Below are 16,873 nucleotides of genomic sequence, written 5' to 3'. Positions count from 1 at the left end.
TAAAGTCTATGTGCGTGTTATACGCCAATACACCCCCAGGAAAGGCAGGGGGAGAGAGGCCGTCGCTGCCCACTTCTCTCCCCCTGCCTTTCCTGGGGTCTAGAGCCCTGCTGCCGGCCCTTCTCTCACCCTGGCTATCGGCGCCGCTGCCCGTTCTGTCCCCCTGACTATCGGTGCCGGCGTGCGTCCCCTGCGTCGTTGCTATGTGCTGCACGGCGCGGCGCATGACGTCAGTGCGCCGCGCCGTGCATAGCAACGACGCAGGGGAAGCACGCCGGAGGCCTGCAGCAGCGCAGACCCGACCCCGGCAACAGGTAATTATGCCACCGGGGATGGGGGGAGGCAACGGGGCAGCGGCGCCGGCAATGGGTGCCGCTGCCCCTTCTCTCCCCCTGGCTGTCGGCGCCGCTTCTCTCCCCCTGGCTATCGGCGCCGGCAATGGGGCGCCGGCACCGATAGTCAGGGGGACAGAACGGGCAGCGGCGCCGATAGCCAGGGGGAGAGAAGGGCCGGCAGCAGGGCTCTAGACCCCAGGAAAGGCAGGAGGAGAGAAGCGGGCAGCGACGGCCTCTCTCCCCCTGCTTTTCCTGGGGGTGTATCGGGGTATACACGCGCACACACGCACCCTCATTTTACCATAGATATTTGGGTAAAAAACTTTTTTTACCCAAATATCCTTGGTAAAATGAGGGTGCATGTTATAGGCTGGTGCGTGGTATACCCCGATAAATACGGTACATCTAAGTGGTGTACTATTTTGTTCCTGTTAAAGTCTCAAGGGCCAAGATACTATGAAAGGCCAGGCAAAAGTACTCACCGGCAGATGTTGTACACAAATACTTTTTTAAGTGTACTGTAGCCCATTTTTCTGCCCTCATAAGTGCATACCACATACGTACATCTAAGTGGTGTACTATTTTGTTCCTGTTAAAGTCTCAAGGGCCTAAATACTGGGAAAGGACAGCCGAAAGTACACTCCTGCTGCTGTTCTAGACAAATACTGTTAAGCGTAGTGGAGCGCATTCTACTGCCCTCATAAGTGCATAGCACATAAGTACATCTAAGTGTTGTACCATTATGTTCCTAATAAAGTCTTAAGGGCCTAGATACTGTAAAAGGACAGCCAAAAGTACACACCTGCTGCTGTTCTAGACAAATACTGTTTTAAGCGTAGAGAAGCTTATTGTACTCCCCTCATATAAGCACTAAGTATGTAAGGCAGAGAAGTGCCAGTACATGCACAGAGGAGTGGCAGAGGCATAAATTCATCAGGCGCAGGCAGAGGTCACAGTAGACTAGGGGCGAGTGGCAACAGGAGTCACAACGAGAGGCCTGATCTCCCAGTATCAGCTAGCGGTCATGTCTTGACCAGCAACCCCTCTGCCGTCAATGATTGGATAACACAGTCATCCACTTCATAACAAGTGACATCTGATACCCCCAGTCAACAGTCGGTGGCTTACTCAGACACAACCCTCAGTTAACATGGCCCTGGGGCAGTCCCTGTCCTCTCATTGCCTCTGTCCTATGCTGTTCCCTCCCCTACAGAAGTATCTTATACTTTGGGTTCAGCTCCACTATTCAGTGAGGACGATCTAATAGAGGACAGTCAGCAGCTACTGACCAGCCAAGAAGTGGAGGAGACATCTGCCACTTCCTCCGCTAGGCGGGCAAGTAGTGATGAGGAGAGTGATGTGGGAGGTGGTAGTGCCAGGGTTCAGGGTCCTGAAGCAGACACTGTTGAGGAACCTGAGGAGGACATCAGTGACGTGCAGACACTTGATGATGATGAACCCGATCGCAATTGGGAGCCGGGTGCAGAAGGGGCTTCATCATCATACAGAGAAGAGGGTTGCAGGTTGCCTATGAAGCATCCGCTGAGCCAGCAAGGTGATTGCATGGTTGGCAGTTAGCATGGTGGCAGAAGTGGAAATTCTGGAGCCAAACGCGCCAGGGAGAGACCACCTGCTTCGCGTCAGCCTAACTTCCCAGGAAGTAGTGAAACAGGGGTTCCTGGAGACGGTGGCAGTAGCAGTCAGTTAGTACGGACTGTTGGTGGGAAAATTAGCTACCTAGCGGTGTGGCAGTTTTTCATCAAGCATCCGGAGGAGGTTAACATAGCCACATGCAAGATGTGTCGGAAGAAGATGAAGCGTGCCCAGGATCCCAATGTTTGTACCACAGTCCTGCGTCAACATATGCTGTGCCACATAAAGCGGCTTAGGAGAACCGTATCTCCAATGTGGTGGTCCAGCCTGTGGCATCACCCAGTGGCATGCTGCTCCACGTTTCAGCCAGCCAAGGCTCCACCACCTCAGCCGAAGGGAGCTGTGTGTCATACCCTCCTTCTGTCGCTCCAGATGCTCCTGCTCCTCCTACTTTGAGTCAGTCATTCTGCCACCAATCCATTGGGGAAGCCATGTCTAAGAGACAACAGTATGCGTCCATGGAGTCACACAGGGGAGGAACTGCTAAAAGTCATTCATAAAGAAATCATAGCATGGCTTTGGCATTGGAGACGTGGTGCCTACATCTCATGATCACATGAGCCCTGTGGGGGCTGAACTGGAGGAGGAGGAGGGGGAGGGGCACAGTGGAGCACAGTTTAGGTTTTGTGATATGGGCAGTTTTGCTAGTCATCTGACAGGAGAGGAGGATCAGGAGTAGCAAGAGGAGCTAGATGGTTATGAAGAAGGCGAGACAGAGGACCCAGACAAACGCTTCCGGCACAATTGGGGGCCTTTTTTACACCCACTGAGAGGGAGGACAAACTGACCTACTACAGAGACATCCTATGTAGTCAGTTGGCCGATGTTTATCGGTGCCATCATCCATCCTCTTGCAGGTCTGCAAACGCTTCTGGCACAATTGGGGGCCTTTTTTACACCCACTGAGAGGGAGGACAAACTGACCTACTACATAGACATCCTATGTAGTCAGTTGGCCGATGTTTATCGGTGCCATCATCCATCCTCTTGCAGGTCTGACTCAGGGGGCCCTCTGCGCTCACCTTTCACTGCCATGGCTGCTGGGGTGGGGTGGCAAGAGCAGTACCAGCTCCATCAGCCTGAGAATTGATTGCTGATTAGTACCTTTCTTCACCCTCATAGTGAAGCAACTCATCAGCTGCAGGTAGACCTGGAGCAGGACCTGAACCAGCAGGCGGTGGCATACCTTGACATGCCCATGCCAACACAACTTGAAGATACTCTGCACTTCTGGGCAGCCGAACTTGATTTTTGGCTGCAATTAGCAGAGTTTGCCCTGGAAAAGCTGTCCTGCCCGGCCAGTAGTGTGCCATCAGAGCGGGTGTTTAGTGCGGCGTGGGCCATAGTCACCCCAACGATAACGCGTCTGTCCACGAAAAATGTGGAGAGACTGACCTCTGTGAAAATGAATCAGGCCTGGACCAGCCAGGATTTCCACCAATCAATGCCTGAGGCATCAGAGTAGATTGACCATGGTGCCATACCAACACTTCACAAATATGAATAGTGTCAAACAGATTTAAGGCGTTTCTCACCAGTTACAAACATTCCTTCGCATCAGACCTTTTTTCACCCACCTTCGTCACCGGGTACTGGTATTGCCACCCACGGCACAACTCTGTCACAGGACTCCTGATGCTGCTGCCACCTCCAGGCTGTCTCATTCTGCCACCATATGTTCTCCTCATGCTGCCGCAAACTCCAGGCTGTGGCATTCAGCCACTATATGGTCTCCTCATGCTGCCACAAACTCCAGGCTGTGTCATTCAGCCACTATATGGTCTCCTCATGCTGCTTGTACATTACTTAAAAAATGTTAAGGTAGCACTAGCTACCATAAATCTTCAACTTAAATTTGACAATCCATCTTTTCATCTTAGGGATTGTGAGGCCATATGGTCTCCTCATGCTGCTGCCAACTCCAGGCTGTGTCATTCAGCCACTAAATGGTCTCCTCATACTGCTGGGGCATTACCTAAACATTTTTATGGTAGCACTAGCTACCAAAAATCTTCAATTTAAATTTGAAAATTCATCTTTTGTATCTTAGGGATTGTGAAGCCCTATGGTCTCCTCCTCATGCTGCCACCAATTCCAGACCATGTCATTCAGCCACATTATGGTCTCCTCATGCTGCCGCCAGCTCCAGGTTGTGTCAGTCAGCCACTATATGGTCTCCTCATTCTGCTGGGACATTACCTAAACATTTTTATGGCAGCAATAGCTAGCATAAATCTTCAATTTAAATTTGAAGATTCATCTTTTTTATCTTAGGGATTGTGAGGCCCTATTGTCTCCTCCTCATGCTCCCGCCAGCTCCAGGTTGTGGCATTCAGCCATTATATGGTCTCCTCATGCTACTGCAAACTCCAGGCTGTGTCATTCAGCCACCATATGGTCTCCTCATGCTGCTGCAAACTCCAGGTTGTGTCATTCAGCCACCATATGGTCTCCTCATGCTGCCGCACATTCCAGGCTGTGTCATTCAGCCACTATATGGTCTCCTCTTTCTGCCACCAATTCCAGACTGTGTAATTCTGACAGATTATGGTCTCCTCATGCTGCTGCCATCTCTAGACTCTAGACATGTGACTCCTTGTTGGATTTGGTCTTTTGTAACCACACATTTTATTATTAAATCTTAAATTTAAATTTAAATTTCAAAAAAATCGATAGAGCGATACCAATGAACAATAACTGATTAAATGAAACATTTGCACTTGCACAGTCAGGGGGGGGGGGGTGCTGAGAGGCAGGGGCTGGAACAGGTGGTATCTCGCATGGCGGAGGACCGCCAGCTCGATGCTCACCAGAATGGGTACTCAAAAAATTTAAATAAATTCAAATAAAATAAAATAAAAATTACATAAAAAATCTCTTTATTATCCTCAATTTTGACACCATATGATCTCCCTGCTGCCAGATCCAGATGCTCTGTGGCAGTGATTCTAATAGCGATGCCTGTAATCTGCATGTCATACTGAATTACAGTATTATTTCACTAACACAGCCCACTCCCTATGCGTGTTAGGACAAGGCAAGGTGTTCTACAACCCTATTGAGGCTGTATGGTCTCCTCATGCTTCCACCACCTCCACCCTGTCATTCAGCCACTATATGTTCTCCTCATGCTGCCGCCACCTCCACACTGTGTCATTCAGCCACTATATGGTCTCCTCATACTGATGCCATCTCCAGGCTCTGTCATTGTGCCATTCTGCGACAGTGATTCTAATAGCGACGCCTCTGATCTGCATGTCATGCTAAATAACAGTATTACTTCACTAACCAAGCACACACCCTATGCGTGTTCAGCAAGGAAAGAGTGTTCTACACCCCTATTGAAGCTCTCTGTAGGCCAGAAATAGCCATTTTTTATAGTGATTCGCCGCAACTAAATTCGGACTGAACCTAATTTTGGCGAATCAAATTTTTCAAAAATTCACTCATCTCTACTCTTGATGTGTAAATATTCTTTTTACATCTTAAAGGAAATAAATGATCTTAGATTGATAATAACAGGTCACTGCCAACCTATACTATGTATTCAAAAAGTCTCATCTCCTCAAGTGGCTAAAGGTATGTGGCACAAGCCAGCAGCACTACAGGGAGAGCCCGCTTTCTATCTTTTCCATTGAGCCCTCTTTATCTCTGTATATGTCTATGGTATTTTCGAGAATTTGTCCACCTCTTCATATCAAATTACATTCCACTAGAGACAAAATCTGTCTGTGGATGGATCTGAGTGGTGGGATCCTTTGCTTTTCTTCTGCCCCACTAGTCAGTTTCAGGGAAATAAATTATATGGGGAAATGACCTTGAAATTAATGAGGTTTTTCCATGAGAATTACATTTATAAACAGATTTTTTTTCTTCCGAAAACAGTGCTATTCTTGTCTATGGGCCATGATCATTATTGAAGTGCACATGGCTAAACAGCAAGGCCAAACACAACCTATAATTGGTTCCGTTTCTGGACAAAAGGGAGACCCTGTCTTCTAATCTGAGACATCCTCTTTGAACATCATTGTTGAATATTAGGTAAATATTTCTATGCAATATAAACATTTACAAGAGCTAGAGAATGGTGATAAATGTGTATACCGCTCTAGATCGTTTCAATTGAAAGATCATATTATAACCACCTCTGTTTCTGTAGAAATAATTTGTCACCAATTTCGAATGAAAGATTTATCCCTATGCTTGGTCCCATCAATAAAGACACTGACATGGAACATTATGAATGGCTGTCTCTTTCCAGCAGAAAATGAATTCCAGTGCATGAAATTGGCATATGACAATTCTCGCCGTAGTTTCCAGATTGCATGTCCTAGATTTCTTTTACTTTTTAAGCCCATTTGCTATTAAAACAAGAATACATTTTAATTCCTCTGCTCAAATATAATACTCATTAAGCAAGCTGCAATAAGAAACATAAAGACTGTACTGTAATGTACACAGGAGGATAACAAGTCAAATAAATGCTAAATAATTCAACCACGACTAACTTTGAAAAATACTGGGCACAAGAACATAATGGTGATGCTTTTCAATAGTTCTGCAATTACAAATGAAAATTGGCTATGAACTAGTGGACTATAAAATTACACCAGAGCGTATCTGTTGTTGCTGAGGTAGATTCTCAACAATCTAATTTGTATGGAGCTTTCATAAGGAATTAAAAACTTCCCCCAGTCTGTTATGGTCTATAAAAGTTCTAAAGGTCCAATTGTTGGCTATGGTGTATGAGCTTCCAAAGCCGAATTGTAATGTGTTTCACCATACTGGCATTACTTTGACACTGCAGATCTTCTAAGCATCATTGTTTTCAGTTTCTGTTTATTAATATGAAGCTATACAAATTCAATAACTAACCCTGAAAAGCTAATATTGTATTAATTTGCTACATAGCGAAGAAAAACTTAGACTGCTTTGGACAAAATACATATGGCCTGGTTTAAACGGGAGCATTCTCATATTCAAAAGTTACTTTTATGAACAGGATAGGGGATAACTAGCGGATCAGTGGGGGTCCAACTACAAGGATGCCCCACTGATCCTGAAAATGGAGGACAAATGTCCTCTGACTGAATGGAGCGGCACCGCACACTTATCGGTATAGAAAAATGGCCATTTACCCATTTGCCCTTGAGAAAGCCACTGTGTGAGGTGAAACGTTGGTAAAGGAGGGGGGGGGGGGATAAGATTAGATTAGTGTTAGATTTTAAAATCACCCACTTCGCTCAAGTGTATATCCAGTAATAGATATGGACTGTAGCCACACTATCAACTCACAATTGTGTTTACATTGTGGCACTGTACTATTTCAGTAGTTGTATCTATACTGATGAGACCAGTGGGTTGAGATTTTTTATCATTCTAAAGCAATTAAGTTGCTTTTTAATAATTTAGGTTTTAATAATTTAGTGGATGGGAGAATTCCCTGTGATCACCTAGGTGGAGATTTATCAAACCCTGTGCAAAGGAAAAGTTGCCCAGTTGCCCATAGCAACCAATCAGATCGCTTCTTTCACTTTGCAGAGGCCTTGTTAAAAATTAAAGAAGCAATCTAATAGGTTGCTATGGGCAACTGGGCAATTTTTCCTCTGGACATGTTTTGATAAATCTCCCCCCTAGTGATCAAATATATGAATTTAAGTTAATCCTCCATCCATAGGTCCAGTTTGTGTTAATCCCTGGCCCTATCTCATATGAAAGATATGCCTATCCCATGCATGCTTCAACTCCTTCACTGTATTTGCAACTACCACTTCTAGCATCCACTACTCTCTCAGTAAAGTAATACTTCCTAATATAGCACAATTCTTACATACTTGTAAGTGTGTACGGATTTGCTGTGTATGTATTGTTTCTACCACTGTTAATAAATATATGTTTCAAAAAAAATACTGATGCAAAATGTTGTCCATGAATAAGATCGGGGCCGGGGATCGGCTGGGATACGGGAGTGCCCGGTTTTCCCCACCCCCAGCTGCATCCAGTCACCGTATAATCAAGTAGTGTGAATCAAGCCTTACCCATTATAAATATTCTATTTTAGACTGGGATTTTAAATATTCATCTAATAAGAACATGAGTTGATGTTTTGATCTATAGAGATACTGAGCCTCATTTACTAAGAGTGTCGGGTTTTTACTAGTGGGAAATGTTGTTTCAGACTTGCAGGATTTCTCTCTATTTATTATTGGGAAAAGTCGTGAAAATTTTCTGACCAGCTTTTTCTAGGTGGAAATTTCCAGTCATTTATCCACAGGATTTTCTGTGAATTCAGTAGTAAATCGGTCGGGTTGTGAAACCATGCCGCTTTTGGACCAACCACGTTCCCTTTGTGACAGACCACGCCCCTTTTTCGGCTTATCATAGTGCAATGTCGGGTTTGTCGGATTTTCCAGGCACACATTGTTGCACACTGGCGCCGACATGTCGCAGACACTCTGCTCCAAAATAACCCGAAAAAACTGGTTGGTTTCAGCTTAGTAAATGAGGCCCAGTATGTTTACAGCATGGTAATGTCTCTTTGTCTCAACTGTTTATATCAAGCAGTGACATAATAGAACTTGAACAAAAACAGAATTCGTACAATGTACAAAATTACTGGTATCCATATATTCCTCCATATGAGGACTAGGATTCACGTACAAGAGAATGAATTGCGATATGTCCGGCAGATTTTGCCATGACAACATTGTAAAAGCTACTTGTATTGATAAGTGAAATGAGAAACAAGTGCACATCATCTAGCAGAATGGCAGAAACCTTGACCCCAGTTACCCCAAGGGAATAGTGTAATGGTGCCCAGAGTTGCCCATAAGCATAGTATAAAAGCCTATTGAGGCGCTGTCTAGGTATAACCAGCAAAATGTGAAAATTAGATAAAGCTATGTATTACTTCTGTCATCTGCTGCTTCCTCCTATCTCGTCTATAACCAGCACATCAATCACAAAGCCATGAAAAGTGTATGTCTCTGGGGAATTTGCTGTTACATAATAAAGATACAAATTACCTACAATCAATTGCTCTACGAACAGTTTTGTCTTACATTCAGGTTAAATATATCATTATTTTTCTTTAAATAAACTTATTTTCCAATATCACGAGTTCCAACGGAGATAAAATGTGGGATTCATCAGAGGAGCTGCAATTTGATCAGTGTTGTTTGGGAATTCATTTACCGCACTGATAAATGTTGATTGAAAAAATAAAAAGTGTACAGCTTATTATAACCAGTGTATAAACAAATCCCCATGGCCACCAACAAACATTTCTTAGGCTGTCTGAAGCCTCTTTTGGCCTTTTATTTATCTCTATCCATCCAAGGGCTTGTTTTTTGCAGGACAGATTTTTTTTTTTTTTTTTTGAGTAATGGCACCTTCTAGGGGTAGATATAATGAACTGTAAAACATTCATAAAATTTGTGACTGAGAATTTAAAAAAACCCTGACATTTCAAAATTATATTTTTCTGCAGTATAAACAACATGTTTCTTTCAGTGAAGCCATGTGGAGACTTGCATAGAATGAGTTAAATGTATACTGACCTTTGGTAACTTTTTAAAAATATATGCATTCACCATGTGGGTTAATGACATGATAATATTATATATTTTTACACACTAAAATTTTATTAGGATTTTTCAAACTTATTTTTCTATATTATTAAACATTTTACGTCTTTTTTTATAGTGACATGGCCATGTTATTGCCTATTTGCTTGTATAATGAACTTCAGTACTTCTGTGTTAATAGGCATACAGTCAAGACAGAACAGGAGTCTTGCATCAGGCCTTTAGCTGCCAATGACGATCCATAAGCATCCAGCTATGGACTCAAAGATGGAACCTCGTCCCTCAGTCTAACCACTTTGATGCCGCAGTCATTTCTGATCACAGCATCTAAGGAGATGTAATGGCATCAATACTATGCCATGAATTTAAGGCATTTGTTTTTTTGAGTTTACTATGCGGTAAAAATGTCATCTTAACTTTATTTTGCGGGTCAGTATAATTATAATGACAACCAGTTTATATAATTTTTTTTATTTTACTAATTAAAAAAATAAACTTTTTTTTTAATGCATGACATTGTCATTGTCTGACCCTATAAAAAAAATTCTAAGCTGTGTGAGTGCTCATTGTTTAGCAACTTGTGGGAAATTCAATTTTTTTTGGAATGTGGGATGTATATTAATAGTTTGGACATAGTGTGGACATATCAATTATGTTAACTTTTTGGTGTTTTAATTTTTTATATGGATGTTTAGGTTTTAACTCCTTCGCTATGCTATTGCTTTTTTGCTTTTACAGTTCAAATACAAATTGCAGTGAACTGTTAAACTCCTATTACTTATATTACAGTCTGCCATAGGCAAGTTTAAATAGAAGTAAAGGAGGCCTTCAGAAAGCATGTGGCTGCCATTGAAACTGATCTGCAGCCCCCGATTTGGTGCTAGGAGGGCAATAAGACCCTGCAAGTCCTGGGTACTTGGTGGTTAACAGACTAGATGCCATTGTCACTATTGACAGCGGCAGTGGCGTAGCTATAGAGGTCGCAGGGGTCGCAATCGCGACCGGGACCCGTAGCCTGGGGGGCCCTGCAGGGTCAGGGGCATGATGGGAGGCCAGGGGCTGATGGGAGAAGAAGTGCTCTGCGCAGGCACGCACGTCAGCTCATCAGCTCAAAGCCCCTGACGTACCCCTGCCTCTGACCCTGTGTTATCGATACCAGGCAGAGGCAGGTGCAGCCGCTCGCCCACCCGCCCCACATCGCTGCAGTGAGAAGGTGAAGAGACATGGGACGGGCTGCCGGAGGGGGGTGCTGGGGGTGCTAAATTCATGAGGACATTGTGTGTGTGTGTGTGTGTTTTATTCATTGATGAGGAGTCTGAGGATGGGGTGATTGATGAGAAGACGGAGGGCGGGGGGCCTGATTGATTGACTGACTGATGAGGAGACTGAGGGTGTGGGGGTTATTCATTGATGATGTTGGGGGGGGGGGCGGGGGATGATGAGGAGACCATGGATGGTGGGGGTACCTAACAATGAGGAGACTGAGGATGGGGTGCTGGGGGGATTGACTGAGGATGGGGTGCTGGATGGGGGGTTGGACTGGGTGGCAGTGTATGAGGTGATGAGAAGGAGACTGAGGATGGTGTATGGGGGGGGGGTCGTGGGTGGCGGTGTATGCGGTAATGACTTAGGTAAAGACTTAGGGGACTAAGAAGCCTGGAGGAGGACAGTGCAGGGGTGGGATTCAGCCGGACTAAGAAGAAACACTGTGTGACAGTATTATTATGGGAACAGTGGGTGGCAGTATTATATTCAGGGGGTACAGTGTGTAGAAATAATATATTTAGAGGGTACAGTGGGTGGCAGTATATTCAGGGGGGACAGTGTGTAGCAATAATATATTTAGAGGGTACAGTGGTGGCTGTATTATATTCAGGGGGTACAGTGTGTAGCAATAATATATTTAGAGGGTACAGTGGGTGGCAGTATTATATTCAGGGGGTACAGGGGGTGGCAGTATTATATTCAGGGGACCCAGTATTTGGCAGGGTTAAAATTATTAATGTCTTTATATAGAGAATGAGGATCTGCTTACAAGCTGAGGAATCAATGATGAAGACCTGGTGCCCGGACAAGATGAGAAAGAGAAGACAACAGAGAAGATGTCACTCAGGTCACTGATATCACTGTTTGTTCTGTCTGATCCAATCTGTGGCTCTCCAGCTGTTGCAAAACAACAACTTCCATAATGCCTGAGGATCTCCAGACACAATAGGAATTGTAGCTTTATTACAGCTGGAGAGCCACTTGAACCAAGGTGATTGGTGGGGGTCTAAGCAGTCGGACCCCCACCATTAAAATGGGCTGCTTATTTTAAAATGCCTGGGCTTATTTTTGGCCCCAGTACAGCCCTGCCTGTCATTCATTATTATATTTGTGTGGTCGAGGCTGGCTAAGGAGTTTGTCAGGGATTGGGGAAGCGTGTCGTCGAGGGGTAGGGGGGCCCAGGACAACTATTCGCATCAGGGCCCTGTGATTTCTAGCTATGCCCCTGGACAGCGGCATCTAGATGGCTGAATGAATAGCATTGTGGCTAGCACGAATCAGCTGGATCGTGGAGTATGGAAAGAGCTTGTATTCTGAGCTCTATTCATATCTTCTTAAAGCTTCCATAACATAAATGTAAAGCACAAGGTGTTAAAGAAGCACTTTACCCTTTTTTTCTTTATCCTGTAGTAAGGTCACACACATCTATCCTCTAAGAACACCACAAAGCAAGTGACAGGGAAATTAAGTACCCCGCCCCTACACCAGCATGACCATGTTGAGGGGGGGGGGGGGTATATAGGGCAGCACTGCCATTCCATACACCACTATAGGAATTATCATTAGTTCGGTGCAGGTGTTAGATGTATGAAAGCACCACTGAGTCCTGTGATCCTTCAGACTACACACTAGGCTCTACACTTCAGTGTTGGTGTAATTCACAAAATATTTACTTTAACACACCAAAAAGAGAGAATGCACATGGAAAAATTGAAATAAAACACCACAATCTTTATGGATACAATTGTAGTCTTAAATCACAGTAAAAATACATATGGTGCCCAATAGCGAAACACACATTGGGGTAGGAATGCATAGGTTTAGCTCCACATATTTGCTTATTGATTTCCCTTGGCTGTACCTCTATTTGTTACTTCATCTAGTAATACTATATATGTATATGATTGGAGAGTACAGTTTATCTGCAACTCTGTTGTTTCCCACAGAAACCACTAGTGTACTCATATGTTTTGTGTGTACTTTTTAACCTTGGGTCCCAATGCTTTTACCTGTTCCTTGCATACTGTCCACTATGTATAATGGCACCATATATATATATATATATATATATATATATATATATCTATATATATATATATATTTTTTTTTTACTGGGATTACATTTATATCAACAAAGATTATTTTGTTTTATCTCACTTACTACATGTATATTGCCTCTTTTTGGTTTGTTACATTATTTAAAGTACACGTCTAATAACCATATTTGGTAATTTCTTATGTTGTATATTATGTTACATATTTGGCCACAATAAAAGGTCACATAGTCCAAACATTTTTGGCATAACATAAAAACAACTTAACACATTTCCATTGTTAAAATGGTACATACTGTATGTAGGTTGGATTTTTAGGTTCTTTCCATTGAAAAAAAAATCCCATTATGTCATATTATGAATCCCTGTATGTATTAAATGTGTTGTATTCTATAGACAACAACAGTTTTGCCCTAGGAATCTACCATAGAGGAAATGTGGTATTAGATGGAAATAATTCAGAGTCGTGTATGACTGTGTAATGCACCTTACTCTTTATGAAATGCATGTGTCTCTGTGCGAAAATATTATTCAATACAGACAATTGCGGCTGATAAGTACTCTATTATGTGGGAAACATGTCCATTGTAAATACACTACAAGTGTAATATCATTAAGAATATTGTATCCAATGTGAAAATGTCTACTACAGTTTAACTTAACTTCACAATGAAAAGCTATGATCTTATTGGCCATTGGGAACACCTCTCACATCTTTCAGATCTTTTGCATTTGTGTGAAAGGAAATTGCCAGGATGTATGGTATGGCATAATATAATGTAATACATTGCTGAATTACATCAGAACTTTAGGTTATTTTTTTAATACAAACACATGGTCTGTGTTCCTGTTCTTGCTAACACAGTGTATTGAGAGCTATGACTGTTGTATGTTATATATCATAGAAACACTAAAAGCAACAGTGCCCCCTGTCAGAAATAATAAAGTACTGCAACTAATCAAAAATGCTCACAGTTAGTGTACATTAACTACTATTGCACTACTACCTGCACAGAATCGAGAGTAAATATGAATTATTTGGCCATTTCCTGCCAACTACAATGGTATTCTTTAATGTATTTTGAAATTCAAAGGGCAGATAAAATATTCCCTCCTTAAAGATGTATTCCAGTTGAAAACTTTTTTTTTTAAAGTTAAATAGATTTGTAAATTACTTCTATTAAAAAAATCTTTATCCTTCCAGTACGTATTAGCTGCTGTATGCTACAGAGGAAATTCTTTATTTTTTGAATTCATTTTTTTGTCTTGTCCACAGTGCAATCTGCTGACACCTGTCCAGAGCAGCATAGATTTGCTATGAGGATTTTCTTCTGCTCTGGACAATTCCTGATACGGGCATCAGGTGTCAGCAGAGAGCACTGTGGACAAGACAAAACAGAAATTCAAAAATAATTTCCTCTGTAGTATACAGCTGCTGAAAATTACTGAAGGATAAAGATTTTTTTAATAGAAATAATTTATAAATCTGTTTAACTTTCTGGCACCAGTTGATTTAAAAAAATATATATATTTTCCACCGGAGTACCCCTTTAATGGTTTGAAGTAGGAATGAGTCAAGCACAATATATATAATTCTAATATCCGATTATATACATAGGAATAGTGCATATTACTATCATCCAGTGTACTATTATACATTGTGTTTACAGCTATACAGTCATAAGTCTAAGTAAGTTCTACTTCATGTGTAAGGACACGACTACATACTGGTTGACATTGTCATTCCAGGCATCACTTTGCTATTACCTCTACTAGTTTGTGATGAGACTATTTAACCTTCAATATATTTACTATTACTTCCAATACAAAGGTTATATAAAGCAATATAATAACCAACAGTAAAATTCTAATGAGATATTTAGATTCAAAGGATTTTCAGAAACAGCCTAATATAAGGATATATTCTATTATCTTCTATAATGACAAGACAAGGAATATTACATACTTTGAGTTTCAAATGTAAGAATTGGCAATAATGGTAAAATGTTCCCATAAAAACCTTTTTATGAAGTACTATTGAAAGATGATGAAGCTGTGATAAGGTGTATTAGACAGCAGAGCTCTGAATGGCTTCTACTGAACTGAGCAGGAAATCTCACACTGTATGTAGACTAAAGGGCCATTTCCCCCCAGAACAATGTCATTATTGATTATTAATGGCCTTTCAGTTCAATGGCTGTTAACCATTGATAATACATATTACACTGCTGTTAAATAGGCACATTGTTGTGCAAAGCCGACTAGATTCTGAAGATTGTGACACATTCCATTCCATTAGATAAATATCGCAAGCACCCACCAGTATTCCAGCCCTATATTCAGAAAACCAATATGTGAACAGAGATAAGTGCACAGGCTTTAACAATACACAACTGATAAGATTCTCAAGCTCTAATGCCAATGTTATAAGATTTTATTTTGGGTAAACCCACATATATATATATATATATATATATATATATATATATATATATATACATATTTACACATATTCTAATTCTCTACAGTGTGGATTGTATAAAGTTAATTAGTTCAGACTGAATGTGCAGTTTTTCCCCTAGTTTTCTATGAATGCTGATCCAGCAGGGCTCTTTTCATATTTTCATATTGTGTATTCCAGACATGAATATTTACACAGCACTGTCAAATGAACACAAAGTCAATAAAGACCCTGATGTTTTGTTTACGCTTATTAGCTGGAGAGAATCTTAAAAGTAAACAGGACAAGGAACAGAATTCCTATTTCCTCTCTCTCCTGCCCGAGGTAGAGCAGATATAGATGGCTAATTTTCATTTATGCAAACACTTTGCTGAGCTGCTTTGTGGGAATGAGTGATAAGATTCGAGCATCACCTTGAGGTGTTCAGCATGTAGCCAGATTTCTTTGCCTGGAAACTGTTTTAAGCATACTTGAGTACACTCAATCTAACCTGCTCTATCTTTACTCCATCATTTCTTACACCTATGATTCCCATGACTATAAGATCTACATGAGACATGTTAACTATACGAAAAAGAAAAGAGCAAATCTCATGTACACGGCGTGTAAACGATGGCAGAACCATTGTGCAAAACAAGCACTTTTTTTTTTATACCTCTTGTTCCACACTCATGCATTGTAAGTCCTTGCAGGCAGAGTTTTAATTCTTTTTGTCTTAGTTTGTAAATATGTGAAGTCTGATATTATCTGTTTTTTAGTACCCTCTGTATTGTAAAGTGTTGTAGAATATGTTGTCGATACAGAAATTAAGATTATTATAATTATGATTATTATTACCAAATAACATTCTAGAGCAAAATAATATGTTTAGATTCTATATTATACATACTAAATGTGCTATCTTCCCTTTAATACCTAAATGTTAATTTAACAGGTGGTGGAAACCTATGCCTAGTTTACATATAATCCAGCATTGTTGCTGTTCTATTCTACAGTGTAAGACATAATGTGAATTCTGTATATAAATGGTTTCACAGGCTTATGCATAGCTTAATTTAAGTGGTAAAGAGGCAATATACAGGATTGTTAAGCAATTTTACAGAAGTTAGAATATAAATCTTATATAAAGTTTTTAATACTACATCTAATACTGTATATACTGTTGATGTATTCATAAAACATCCCCTCACCATCTTGTGCTTTGTCATACTGTATGTAGTATGAGTGCCTCATATGGATGTCATACTTACTTACAGGCTCTGATCTATAATGGCATTGAATATACATTTTAGGGTTTCACAATACTTGGAATGGCATTGTATTAGGTAAAGTCAATAGTGTTTCTATGTAGCATGTCTTGGAGTTTGCAATATGGAATAAATACACAAATTGCTAATTGTTGAGTGTCTTATTGAGGAGAGGTAAAGCCTTGCTGTCTGCTTTGCTTGGCTTTATATCACACCTAGAAATCCTATCGGAAATAGTCTTTCCGTCCATGAATAGAGGACATGGAGGTAG

At 41.4% G+C, this 16,873-nt stretch overlaps 1 protein-coding gene across 2 annotated transcripts in view; it reads right to left on the bottom strand.

Moving 5' to 3' along the window:
* Positions 1-16,873, bottom strand: part of FGF14 (fibroblast growth factor 14) — a 563,197-nt gene that overhangs the window by 197,438 nt on the left and 348,886 nt on the right. The window lies entirely within an intron of this gene.

The sequence above is a fragment of the Hyla sarda genome, chromosome 2, assembly GCF_029499605.1.
Source record: "Hyla sarda isolate aHylSar1 chromosome 2, aHylSar1.hap1, whole genome shotgun sequence".
Lineage (NCBI taxonomy): Eukaryota > Metazoa > Chordata > Amphibia > Anura > Hylidae > Hyla > Hyla sarda.
The sequence above is the reverse complement of the archived record's forward strand: the minus strand, read 5'-3'. Positions and strand labels throughout refer to the sequence as shown.